The sequence below is a fragment of the Trichosurus vulpecula genome, chromosome 4 (genome assembly GCF_011100635.1).
Source record: "Trichosurus vulpecula isolate mTriVul1 chromosome 4, mTriVul1.pri, whole genome shotgun sequence".
Taxonomy (NCBI): Eukaryota; Metazoa; Chordata; class Mammalia; order Diprotodontia; family Phalangeridae; genus Trichosurus; species Trichosurus vulpecula.
The window spans coordinates 78,456,750-78,470,502 of NC_050576.1; positions in this window are offsets into that span (position 1 = coordinate 78,456,750).

Genomic DNA, 13,753 nt, shown 5'->3' on the forward strand with positions numbered 1-13,753 from the left:
AATTTTTTTGTACTGGTATACATTTGAGAAGACATCTAATATACTGTGTATGGGTATAACATTGATTTACACTGGATGAAATAGTAAAATGTGTTTGTGGTCATAGCTGTAACAAGTTGGGCATTAGGCAGGAATGTAACATAGCATTGTCTTAAGAGAAACTTGATTAACATTGTTTTGATTTAATAGGGCCTTTTCTAGGTACATAATGTACTGAGAGTGTATGGAATGAAAAGATTTAGAACCGAAAGAGAACTAGTCCAAGGCACTCATTTACAAGTGAGGACCTTAATGAGGCCTAGGTCTCATGAGTAAGTAGAAGAGACAGACTTTGAAATCAGATCTTGTTATTCCAACTTCAGTGTTCTTTCTATAAGCGCATCCTACATAGGACTGCCTCTATAATGTAGTTTTTAGCTCAGAACCAAAGCTCCCAAGTTTTCATGGATTGAATTCAGTCTCGAAGGATTCTCACAAAAATCACTCCTCTCATTCTCCGTGTTACCCGGAAATACCTGGATTTGGCTCATTGTTAGCTTTCCCCCTTGAAAGAAAAAAGTCTTGCAACGCTTGTGCAAGCACTTAGGCTAACAAGACTTAGAATTTAAGATAGATTTGTATATAATCTAACCTAACCTGTGTGTTAAGAAGTTCTCATCATTTGAGAAAATCAGGAACAAAGTGGGGGAAACATGATGAAGAGTATTTGTGAGTTGGGGAGGAGGGAAGGGAATTTGGAACTGAAAATAAATGAATTTTTTTTTTTAGAGTATTTGCGTGAAGGTCAAGGGAGGGAAAAAAGGGAGTGATTTTACTACTTGAGGTTAATGAAGATGCCCTAGACAGACCTAACACAAAGGTATGAATGATATGGTATTGATGGGAAATTTAAATTATCCAGATGCTTGTAAGAGAAAGCTCAGTATTCGTGAGTAGTGTCATGTGGCAGCCCCAAAAGCTAATGCAATCTTGGGTGCATTAAGAGAAGCATAGCTTCTAGGAGTAAGAGGTTTACGGTAGGAATAAGAGGCTTATTGTAGTCTAATTTCATCAAACCTCATCTAGAGTATTGGATTAAATTGGATGCTACATATTTGGGAAAATAGTGATAAGTTGGAGAATGTTCAGGATGGGCAACCAGAATGGTGAAGAGCAAGGAGTCCATGTCATATGAGAACCTGTTGTAGAAGCTGTCAGCATCTGGGCTAGAGAAGACTCAAGGAGGAGCTCAGAACTGTCTTTAAGAATTTGAGGAGTTGTCATGTGGTAGGAAGTTTAGACTTGTTCTGTTTGACGCTGTAGCATAGAACCAAAAGCAATGAATGAGAGTTGCAAAAGGGCCATTTTAGGCTTGATGTCAGGAAAAACTTCCTCACGGTGAGAAGTCAGAAAGTGGAAGGGGGGCTGCCTAGAGAAGCAGGAACTTGATGACCACCGGTCAGGTATGTTAGAATAGGGATTCTTCTCATGATTGGATTGAAAGAGATGGTAGCTGAGGTCTTTCCCTACTTAAGTTCCATGACTCTGGAAATTGCAGAGCTCCTTTAAGGAACTAAAACTTCTCCCCTAAACAGAGACCGATATTAATAACAGCATTCCACTTGTGTTGTGGTATGGCTTTGAGTCACAGAATGCTACAGACGCCAAAGAATTAAAAGTATCACTCAGAAGGCAATGGAGAAGTGTCTGGTGGGTGTGAACAGCCCATTAAGTAATACTCAGACAAGCATAACCCCTTATAAGGGGAACCCCAAGGTCACAAGTCTGTGAACTGTCCATATGCTCCAGTGGTATCTTTAAAATGACAAGAGAAAGCAAGAAATGCCCATGACACATTGGGCATCCTGCCCCCCCGCCACCGTGGTGAATTTGTGGGAAGACATTCTCATTCACTTATTGATTACCCAGACACAAGATGCACAGGGCACAGATGAGTGTCATAAGATGGACAAGCATGAATGGGTTGCAATATGTATCCCTGAAGGGAAATATTTGCATCAGTGATCACAGATCCATTTGAGTATTAGTTATTGGGACTTCCTGGGACAGAAGCTCCTTCTACCAATGGAAAATATCAGCCTATCTCTTAACTTAGAGCTTTAGTGAGTTACCTAGGGGCAATGACAGGTTAAGTGATTTGCCCACAACCATTCAGCTTTTATGTTAGAGATGGGACTTCTGACATAATAAGGGGCAAGGTCTTCCTGACTCCAGGACAAACCCTCTATCCCCTACTCCATTGGTGTCAAATAGAAACAGATCTGTGGACTAAATATTGACTTGGAAACCCAAATTAACATTATCTGTTGTTGTATTGTTTTTATTTATTTTGTCAAACATTTCCCAATTACATTTCAGTTTGCACTCAGGGTTTTGCAGGTCACCTACTATGTCTCTTGGAATATCTTTTGTGTCCAGCCGAGTTGTCCTTACTTTGCTGAGTTAATTGATCTGCCTTCCTGGCCAGAGGCTCTAGATGGGTCATGTGGGTAGTTCACAGAACCCAAGTTGGACTGGGGGGAGGAATGTAGAGGTGGCTGGCTCTCCTGGTGCTGATTACAAGCGTCAGGGTTGCTGAGCCAGCTGGCCAAGATAAAGTATTGGGACCATGTCTATGATTTTGGTGATTACACGTTAACATGATCAGAGGGGATTATGTTACAACTTGCTGATCTTGAGTGGATCAGACTTGATGCCCAGACAGTCTGTTCCCTGTGTTGTCTCTGGTCTGATACCAGAGGATCAGACCTATCCCAGAGATCAAATCTGCTTTTCCATATGGACTCCAATTTAGGGCTCTTGTCACATGGTACAGTACACTGCTGAGCCATGAGTTTTCTTTGCTTTGATTACAGTTATCCCTTCCACATGGCAACTTTCACCATCAAGGTTTCCTTATATTGTGGAAGAAATTAAATGGGAATTTTTGGGACTTTTGCAGAAGCCACAGACAACACTCAAAGGCCAGCAGACAACACAGAAAAAGTTTAGAATTAGAAAGTTTAGAAAAAGTATAGAAATATCTATATAGTATTGTATAATATCAACATATTTTGTCTTTTAATACTGTGAACACCCCATAAAAAAGGGAAAAATTCAGATTTCTTCTCTGGTACAAAGAGAGGGCCAAAAAATTTTACATGGATTTTCCAGATCTCTGGGGTGCCACACCATAGCCCCTGCAACATGGAAAGGATAACTGTACTCGTAGGAGACTTTAGGAAAGTGGCACGTAGCACTACAAAGAGGTGTTATGTTTGTATATGATTTTTAAAGTGCTTTTTTATCTTGTCCCTTATCTGATTCCTGAAACAACCCAGTGAAGAAGGATTTATCTTCTCCACTTATTGATAAAGGAATCTGAGATGTTGGAAGATAAAGGGGGATGGTTAGGAAAGACAGGCCAGATCATAAAAGGAGTGCTAAAGCTTAACATAAACAGAAGCTAGTGAGGAAAGCTAAGGGTAGCATTCAAATGGGGCAAATTGGCTTTAGTTTTTAAAAGCTGTATTGGATTAAAGGGGATCAAAGAAGAGATAAGACATCAGGGTGAATAGAATGTCAGTAACTATGGATGGAAACACTGCTTGGTTTTTGTTTTTATCTTTTCTCTGCTAAGGAGAATGGTATTTAGACTGGAAAAGCAGAACAAAATAGCTAGTAGGGAGTTGATACAGATAAGCAAGTGCAGAACCTAGTGGCCCTGATGAATTCAAGTCACCAGCTGAAATGATGCAGATATCCTTGGGTACTGAGGGAACTGACTAATGAGATTAGTGAGCCACCCTCAATTATCTTTGAAAGGCTGTGGAGACCAAGAGAGGTGTCAAAGGCAAATATCTTGGTTCCATTTCCTCCTGTTCCACCCTCCTCCAAAATGGAAGGGGGTAGACTTTACAAGTTATAGGCCACTGAGCTTGACTTTTATCCTGGGTGGGTGGGGGAGAAATCAAGACTTTAGTATTGAAGTGAGAATTAGGAAGAAGAAGGAGAAGGAGAAGAAACAACCACAAAAAAGGGGGCAGCTAGGTGGCAAAATGGATAGAGTCCAGTGGCTTGGAATCTAGAAGGTTCATCTTTATGAGTTCAAATCCAGCCTCAGACACTAGCTGTGTACGACTATGGCAAGTCCCTTAACACTGTTTGCCTCATTTTCCTCGTCTGTAAAATGAGCTAGAGAAGGAGATGACAAACCACTCCAGTATCTTTGCCAAGAAAATCCCAAATGGTGTCATGAAAAAAGACACAACTGAAATGATTGAACAGCAGCAGACTACAAAAAATTAATATAAGGGAACTCCCTACTAGTTGGAGGTAGCCTTTTGGACAATTCTAATTGTTGGGAAGTTGTTGTTTCTCATAATGAGCTGAAACCTGGTTTTCTACAACTTTTCACCTCCTGGTTCTTTGGAACTAAGCAAGACATTTCTAACTATTCTTTCATGTAATAGCTTTTTAATTAGTTGAAGACAATTGTTATATCCCTCTTAATCCTTCTCTTCTTCAGACTCAACATGCTCCATTTCTTCAAGTGGTCCTTCTGTGGTTTGGTCTTTAGTCCCCTCACCATCCTGGTCCTGTTCCTCTGGATACATTCAAGTTTGCCAATGTCTCCTGTAAAATGTGGTCACCATGATGGAATATAGTTCTCCAGATGCGATTTGACCAAAGGAATGTCCCCCAATTCCAATTCTGGAACTGGAAGCATGTCTTTATAGAACTAGAAGTTCTTTGGTCAAGATTGGACATGACCCTAGTGGTCCTTAAAAAACAACTCATTCTAGGAAGTCAGTCAAGGACAGGGGATAGGAGTGTGAGCTGTTGTAATATTAAGGGGGCAGAGGAGGTGGGTATAAGGTCTTCCCCATCCATTAATAGGCCTCATGTCCATTAAGCCCATTAAGGGAAGCTTGCTTGGTTGTAGGAAAGCTTGCACACCTTTTGCTAATAAGCTAATTAGGCAATGAGTCTGATTGTGATGCCTTCTGGCTCTGAGCCTATTAGCTGAAAGAGTATATATTGTTAGAGGTGAACTTTTGCTTTGGGGGCTTATGAGAAGATGTTGTGATTCCCTGGTTGAGACTCTGAGTGGCTGTATGTTCAGAGCTTTCCAACTTCTCAGAGGCTCTCTCAATTCAGTGGTGAATGTAAAGCTTTGATTCAGGCAGTAGAGCCCTGTCTGTTGGTCTTTATTTCTCTTTGTATTTTTTCTGTTTAATTAAAGAGGATCATTGACCCCTTTTAAGTTGCTTTCCTAGTAAAGCAGATAAAAGAACCTGCCCTAGCAGCCATCCTGGGTATGCCAGTGTGGTTGCCGTTACAGCTGTAAGTCAACAAAAGAGCCAGCTATGAAAGAAGAGCCCAACCCTTGAGACAGAATCATTTCTAGTTTCTTGGGGACTGAAAGGGATTTTTCTCTCTTCCCCTCAACCCACCACAGATCAGGTAAGAAAGCACAGGCAGTCTGTTAAGGAGGAACTTTTTGAGCAGAAAGTTAGTTCTTACCACTTAGGGTCGAGCTTCAAGGATGAACAGAGATGGGGAGTCTAGCTGAGAGACCTGCCCAGCAGAAATGCTGCATAAAGAGGGAGCAGCACGAAGATACAACAAAAAAGGAAAGGTCATCATGACCCTGAATTATCAGAGGTGGGAGTTGTGTTTGCTGTGTGTGTTCCCTTGTACTGGTGTATACCCTGTGTGATCCCACTCTTCCCACTGAAAGGTACTGTGTGAGGTTGTGGGACGCTGCGCTCCAGGTTCGTAGAAGGAATGTTCAGATAGTTTGTTCATGGTATTCCATTTCAGTAAACGTTTTTTGCGTTGAGCTAATTGTGTCTCATGATTGACTGCCAAAAGTAGGTAAAGCAGTAGGGGCTTATAAACTACAGCTTCAGGAGTGTGAACTCGCAAAATACTTGAACCTGGGATAGTAGTCCTCTCGAAGGCTCCAACCTGAGAATGTGAGTTGGGGGCAAGATGGTTTTTGGAGGTTGGAGGGCTACATGCCTTTTTAATAAATCTATGCTGTTAATTCCTTGGTAGCTTGAGTTCCTTTCGAGACACAAGCCAGCTTCTATAATTCCCAATGAGATTTCTGGGTGGAGACAAAATGAACTATACAGTTATTATTGAGAAACCCTCAAGATTTAATCGAAAGCCATTGATTATGTTATCATGCATCCCATTCCATTAAGTCTCGGGGATATCTAGAAGGTCATATTCCTCCTTCCTCCTCAATTCCCCAAGAATTAAAATCTCTAATTCACTTATTGATTACCCAGACCCTCTAGACATTGACACATACTCATCTGAATCCCTAAGAATTATTTCTGAGACTTCTTTTTCCTGTAATCTTCTCTGGCAAGTCACTAGAGAGCACCTCTTACTGCTCCTCTTTCTATGTTCTATTTTCTACCCTCTACGATACCTGCCTTGTCAAATGTATCAGACATTTCCCCTACTCCCTTCCCCTTCATTTTAGATTAATTTAAATTCCTCTCAATCAGATCAGCCAGTCTCCAAGCAAATCGAGTCTTCTCTCTTCTCCTTAGATATCTTCTTCCTATATTTTATGCCATGGTTTTCTAATACCATCTTAACCATCTATTCACTTTCCATATCCAATTTTCTCCTCTAAGGTCCCCACCTTCAAAAGGCGAAGTAATGGAAACCCCATCTTTCAGTTCCCCCCAAAAATTCCAAACCCTTAGCTTTTTCAACATCTTTCTGACAGGATTATTTGATCCCTATGGGTTACCAGCAGGGAGTAACAGTTTTCAGGTCTGACAAGTGTCAGATCTATCAAAAGCCAAATACATGCCCCCAAGAAAATAGGACACCTCTGGATTATACATGTCAGATTAACCTATAGCCCCATCTGTACTTCTCAGCAGGGAGCTGCCCACTAAGATGACATTTTTCCTATTCCTGAGGCCAGTAACAGATGCCCTTATTTTAGGTACCATCTTTAAAATCACTCTTCTCTTCCTGTGGAACATAAAACCTATGCCAGGTCTGTCCTATGTGGGAAGAACCTTGTACCGATTCTGTATCTTTAGAATGCTTAAACGACTTTCTTCTCTTTTCCCTCTGGGTCGTATCCTTCCAAGTTGCAGTCTTTTGCAAGAGAACTCATAAGTTCCCAATAGGTATCTCTCTGTTTCCTTAGTCTTTTTTCTTAGCACTTTTTTTTGGACATCCTGATGGAGAATATTTCATCGTCCCTGATATTTTGTACATTTCTGTTGCTTTGCAGGGATGCTATTTGAGGATCCTAATTTTAGGGAGGTAGGTAAAAGAAGAATTCAAGGTTCTTACAGATCAGGCTTAGAAAGCTTAGCTTCTGCTCTGTGTAGAGCAATAGTCTGGCAATCTCCCCAAAGGTCTAGGAGCAAAATTTGGATTTGACAACATTTAGGAATATCTCACCAAGTCCGAGATTTTTAAAATGATGGAGAACTGTGGCCCTCATCCAGTTCTGCGCTTCCTCCCTGGTTGCCTCCCTGCCTTCCCCCAATGTAGTAGTTAATGTGTATTTTTACTTTGTTTCCCTAGAACCCTTCACGTGGAAAACTCTGTGACCTATGAATGAAACTATATGGCTTTCTTTTTCATTTTTTTTTTGTGTGTGAGAAAACAATACCTATTTGAGGAGCTAAAATTATTGGCATCCTCTTATTTTGAGAGCATTCGTATTATAGTGGATAGGGCACTGGATCTGGAGTCAGGAAGGCCTGGTTTCAAATTGTGGCAGCATATTAAAAAACCTACTTTTGTTGTTTAATATTAGGAAGTATTCAGGTTAAGAAATAAATATTTATTTGTTTGGCCTAAAAACCCTTTCCAGATTTGTCCCCTTTATGGGAGTTAGTAAAGGCCTTTTTTAGGGAAATGGTTTAAGGGTGAAAACCAAACCTTAAACCTATTAAGATCCTGGCATTCCCCAACCCCTGAAGCAATTGGCTTGTGACCCACCTAAGTAGAGGAAGTACCCTCTTTTCCATTTAGAAGAACATGCTCTGTAATGTTATTATGAAAAGATTGAGATATTGATCAAAGGGAGGAGATCCTTGCAATCTTTGAGGGAAGTAGTCAAGGAAAGAATTGGGTATTGGCTCTTGTTCAGGAATGTTTACTCAAGACAGTACTTTAACATGTTATGGCATTTTCCTTGTTCAAGATTCCTATAAATGTTACCTCGAATTGTCTTGGGTAAAAGAGATATTCAGTGGCTTGGAAAGACTATGCCAGTTTGGACATATCTTCCTATGCTAGATACTCTTGGATTCAGTATAATGTTAAATTAATTAAGCTGTTTCTGATAGACTGTTGTCTAAAAGAGAGTATATTATTAATATTTTTTCTTGGACAAGATGTCATTCAGACACTTACTAGCTATGTGACCTTACTATCTCTGTGCCTCAGTTTCCTCGTTTGTCTATAAGAGTGGGATCTAAACAACTCTTCCTCATTTTAGCCTTTACTACCTTAACTAGATGAGGATACGTCTCAATAAACTACTCGTAGCTTTAGACTAAATGTCAAAGAATTACATTTGGATAGGCTGAGGAAACATGGACACACTCCCAGGATCATCTAAAGATGATCAAATTGTCAATCAAGTTGATAAGGGATTGATTTCCATAAAATGGAGTGAGCATGGAGTTCTAGCTGAATCCTCTAAGGAACTCCCTGAAGGGAGAGGAAAGGCATTAGCTTTGAACTCGGCCAGGTTTCCTTCCCATCTCTCCCACTGAAGTCTTTAACAAGACCTGGACTTTTCCAGCCTTGAAGGATCTAGAGAATTTTGGACTTTTCTACTCATTGATATCCCCATCCCCGTTCTAGCCTAATTCCCCCAGGACAGCAGTGAATGGCGTATATCTGCATTAGGAGCTAAGGAGAAATGGACACAGCCTCACTGTGCCTAAGGGGAACTTCTTGAGACCACACAAATGGGAGAAAAAGACATCTAGAGGTCAAGTCCAGTGTTATTCCTTTGACATGTGTTTTCTGAGCCTAAATCCATTTTCCTTATATTCTGTTCATACTTGTGGGAAAGGGTGTCACATATATTTGGGGGGAGGTTTTGTATCAACTGTTCTTAATGTACAACCTTAGTAAGCTCTCCTTTGTAAATTCAGGCTGACTAAATCATTCCCAATTAATGGGTAGGGACTTGAACCATGGAGTTTGAGAAAGTACTACATTGCCTTTGGGGAGTACCCCTAACACCCTGAGGGGGAGATATAGTCATCTTGACTGGTCAGTGAGAGTGGAGTTTGATAAGGCTCCTCAGAGCTTGCAGGGTCTATATGTAAAGTAAAGAGATTGGACTTGAGGCCTTCTAAAGTCCCTTCAAGGTCTAAATCTATATTATGCTCCCACAAGCTTCTCTGAAGAGTAATTCATTCTATTCCTTCCCTCTGAAAAGGCTGAGACACCCGCCTCAGTGCGTGTACGAATCCTAGAGGTGACAGAGGATAAGGTGTCAGCCACACTTTTCCTTTGGGTAGCAATAGGGTGGGGTTATATTTCATTAATGGTGTAACCAGGTTTGTCTGAGGGATGTTCCTGAAAAGAAATAATACTGTGGATTTTTTTTTATTCCATTTCCTTTTATGGGAATGATTAGTGAAATATATCCAGCTATCGCAAGATAGTTTCCAACCATGAAGAACATTTGGTTGAAAAGACATTATTAGGTTTAATCAGAATGGTGCAAAATACCAGAAAAACTGAAGTGTTTCTATTATGTAAGTAGTATTGAAAGTCTGGAGCAAGCATGATATCATGCATTGATACCAAGCAGTAAGAAGAAATTAAATTTCCGAGAATAAAATGTGTTTCTTTTTGTTTAAGGATTATTCCCAAGATAGCGTATGATAGTAAAGACGGGAAGAAAGGCTTTAAGGAAGTTGCCTCATCCATTTTAATTTCATTGTAATCGTTAGTTATTTAGTCTTGGCAGAGAACATGCTGTAACTTTACTATTCCGTTAGATTGTGGGGGCAGGGACTGTCTTTTGCCACCTTTTGCAACCTCAGAGCTTAGTACAGTATCTGGTGCATAGTAGGTGCTTAATAAATGTTTATTAATTGATAATTGCAGTTGGCTCTTTGCGGGGTAGAAGAGAAGATGGGATTAATGCTCTTCAGTAAGGCTTTCCAAAATCAATATAGAATGGGTCCCGTCTGACTCATAAACTCCCTGTCACCTCAGATTCAATGTGAAGTGCTTGGGTGATCAGAATTATTGAAATATGACTCAGATCTCCATGTAGAATATTCTGTATTAGAAAAGACTAGGATCATAAAATAAATAGCAAAGCTTTTAAAAATTAGGACAGAATAGCAAAGTTAATAAGGTTTGATAGCCCTAATAAGTGAGTATACATTGCCACAGATTTCCACTGTGGGAATCATGGTTGTAGGGTTCTTTCTTGGCCAGACCCTCACTCCTAGCTCAGTATCCCTTCAACTGGTTGTATTTTTCTGCTTTCTATGCTGTCCTCCATACCTCTACTCCCTGGCTGCCTTTCCTCTCTTTTCCCACCATTACCATTTGCTTTTTCCCTACCAAGGTGCCAAAGTAAGGTTTCTCTCTCGGGCCTGCCTTAAAAAGAATGCCGTTTCTCTTTTGTGAGACAGCCTAGTCAACTTGCCTGGGGCTAATCAATGCATTTTCAGATCTTTGGTAAGTCAGGCCCATAGTCTCACTCAGTTGGTACACCAAGAGGTTCCTTAGGTTGATGTCAATTTTAGTAGTACACTTTTGCCCCACTTCCCTTTCTCCAACAGGAAGGCCCTCAGATTTCCTTGATATTTAGGTTGGGGAAGAAAATTCCTTTCAACGCCATTATTTCTCTGCTAGCACCAAGGCCAAGCAAATTGCTTTGAAGTTTTGATGAACCTACAGGAGACATTCACCGCTAATGAAGGGGGGAACAGCACTGATGACTTTTCTCCCTGCCATGACATCCAGGTCCCTGTCCTCTTTACATCTATCTACTGCAACATAGGGAAAAGTTAATTTTATATAAGATGTTGGATCTGAATAAAATAAGGTTAAAACAGGAGAGAGCTAATTCTTGGCATGTTGAGAAGTGAAGGCACTGGCATCAAATTCCCTGTTACCTCCCAATTTTATTCTAACAAAACAGGGAAACTTTTCCCAAAGGAGATGATGGACTTTATCGGTTGTACGGTTTGCCTTTAAATTTTAGGAAGACCAAATATTGAATAAGATGTTTATTTTCCCTACAAGAAAGTCACATAAGCATTTGTAAACCTTAGCATCCAACTGGGACGATACTGTTTACAATTTGTAGGTATAACGTTATTATTGTTTTTCTCATCTTTATTATCTTCTTTTAAAAATATTACTGGTGCCTTTTGTCTTTCTAATATTCAGCTTTAACCTCCTTTTTGTAATCTTTTATATTGTTGTACTCATTATGTTTTGCTCTCTTGGCTCTATTTTGCTCTGAATCATTTCATATAAATCTTCCCATGTTTCTCTGAAATCCTCATATTCATCTTTTCTTACTGGATAATAATATTCCACTACATTGATACACCATAGTTTTTCATTCAGTCTCTAACTGGTGAGCACTCACTTTGTTTCTAGTTCTTTGCTCCCACAGTGTTGTTATGAATATTACAGTAGCTATTGGACCTTTGTTGTCTTTGACTTCCTTGGGTTATTTGTGTAGTAGAGTGTTATATGTTGAGCAGAATGATCGCTGGGTTTTGAAAGAAGGGTATGGATACTTTTTTGCCATAATTCCAAACTGATATCTAGGATGGTTAGGCTATCTCGCAGCTCCACCAACAGTGTATTAGTGTGCCCCATCTTTAATTGTCTTATTTGGCTTATATTTCTATATATTTCTGCTAGGCTTCCGTTCTATTCAATAAACATTTATTACATGCCTACTATGTACCAGGCACCGTGCTAAGCACTGGGGATACAAAAAGAGGCAAAAGATAGTCCTTGCCTTCAAGGAGCTTACAATATGCAAACAAGAATATACAAAGCAAGCTAGACTCAGGATAAACAAGAAATGATTAAAAGAGGGGAAGAACTGGAATTAAGCAGTTAGGGAAGGCTGCCTGTAGCATATACTTTTCTTATGATTCCTTGAAGTCTTGATATTTCTTTGGATGCCTTTATGATAATTTAATCCTTTGAAAGAGGAAGGGAGCATGTGGGGAACTACTATTCTGGGTTTGATTCTCACCAACAAGGAGGAGTTGATGGAAAACTAGAAATTATTAGAAGGTGGGTGGGGAGAGGGAGTGACCACTCCAGAATTTGTAATAGGAAAAAGGAAATCCAGGCATAAAAAGGTATGTACTCACAATTTGGGGAGAGCAGAATTCAAAGGGTTCCAAGGAATCCATATATTAAAATTCTACAGGAGAAGTCAGCCTAGAAGGTATGGAGAGCTCTCACTGATGACATTTTGAGAATAGGAAAAGAAATAATTTTGATGAAGTTATCGTGATACACTTGAAAGAACACTGAATTTCACGTCCGAGGACTCGGGTTGAAAGCCCAGCTCTGCCATTTATGCTCCCTATAAACTTGGCCAACTTGTTTCATCTTTGAGTTTCATCATCGGCAAAGAAGACAGTTGAAGGGGAGGACCTCTGGGTTCCCCTCCAGCCTTCTGTCTACAATCCCTCCTGGTAGCATAACTAAGTAGGCACCAGCCTGCCCCCAGTCTGCAGTTAGGGAGATGAAGTTAGGAATGCGACTATGCTAATGGAAATCTTAACTACCGGCCTGTTGCTCTTGCAATCCAGACTGTTAGTCTCTTCTCAGTGAGTCCCTAAGTGACTAGGAAATTCAACAAGCTGTGTAACCATTGAATCAGAACTCTCAAAGTGGGAGGCTGTGCCTTGGGGCGTGGAGAAGGGGAAGAAAGGAGACAGAAGAGAAATGGGCTGGGGGAGGGGCAGAAGATCCGGTAGGTTGGTTGTGTCTGGGTTGTTTTTTTTTTTAAGCTGAGAATGGACTAATACATCCTTTTAAATCTTTAATTTTGTGAGTCTTCAGATTTTTCTAAATTTCGTCAGTCTTCTAGATACTGAGAGTTCTGCACCCCGCCCCCCCCCCGCCCCAGTTTATTTGGAATAGAGGAAACGGACTTGATTCTTTAAGGTGTAGTCTAGCTGTAGGATACAATTGTAGCCCTACCCCTAAGGATGACTTGGGATTCCCCCAAAGAGCAGCCTTGAGATGTCGCAAGTGTAGGGAGACACATCTGCTAACTCTCTGGATGTTCTAACAATAAAAATAGCTAGCATTAATTTAGTGCACTTTATAAATATTATCACTTTGCATCCTCGCAATAACCCTGGGAGGTAAAGCGTTGTGATTATCTTCATTTTACAGACGAGGGAACTGAGGCAATCAGAGGTTTCTTAGCCAGAGTCACATAGCTGGTAATCTGGATTGGAACTCAAGTCTTCCTCACTCCAGGTCCAGCACTCTATATGCTGTACTCATGTAGCTGCCTTCTGAGAGGAAAGAAGGGAAGAAAGAAGGGGGGGGGGGCCGGGACGAAGGAGAGAGAGAGAGAGAGAGAGAGAGAGAGAGAGAGAGAGAGAGAGAGAGAGAGAGAGAGAGAGAGAGAGAGAATGGCATATGGATGGTGAGGTACCTAGAGTTATAGGCCTGCGGGGAGGAGTCAGCACCCCAGCGTTGTTTCTTGATTTCCAGTGCCTACAACCCCAGAGACTGTTAA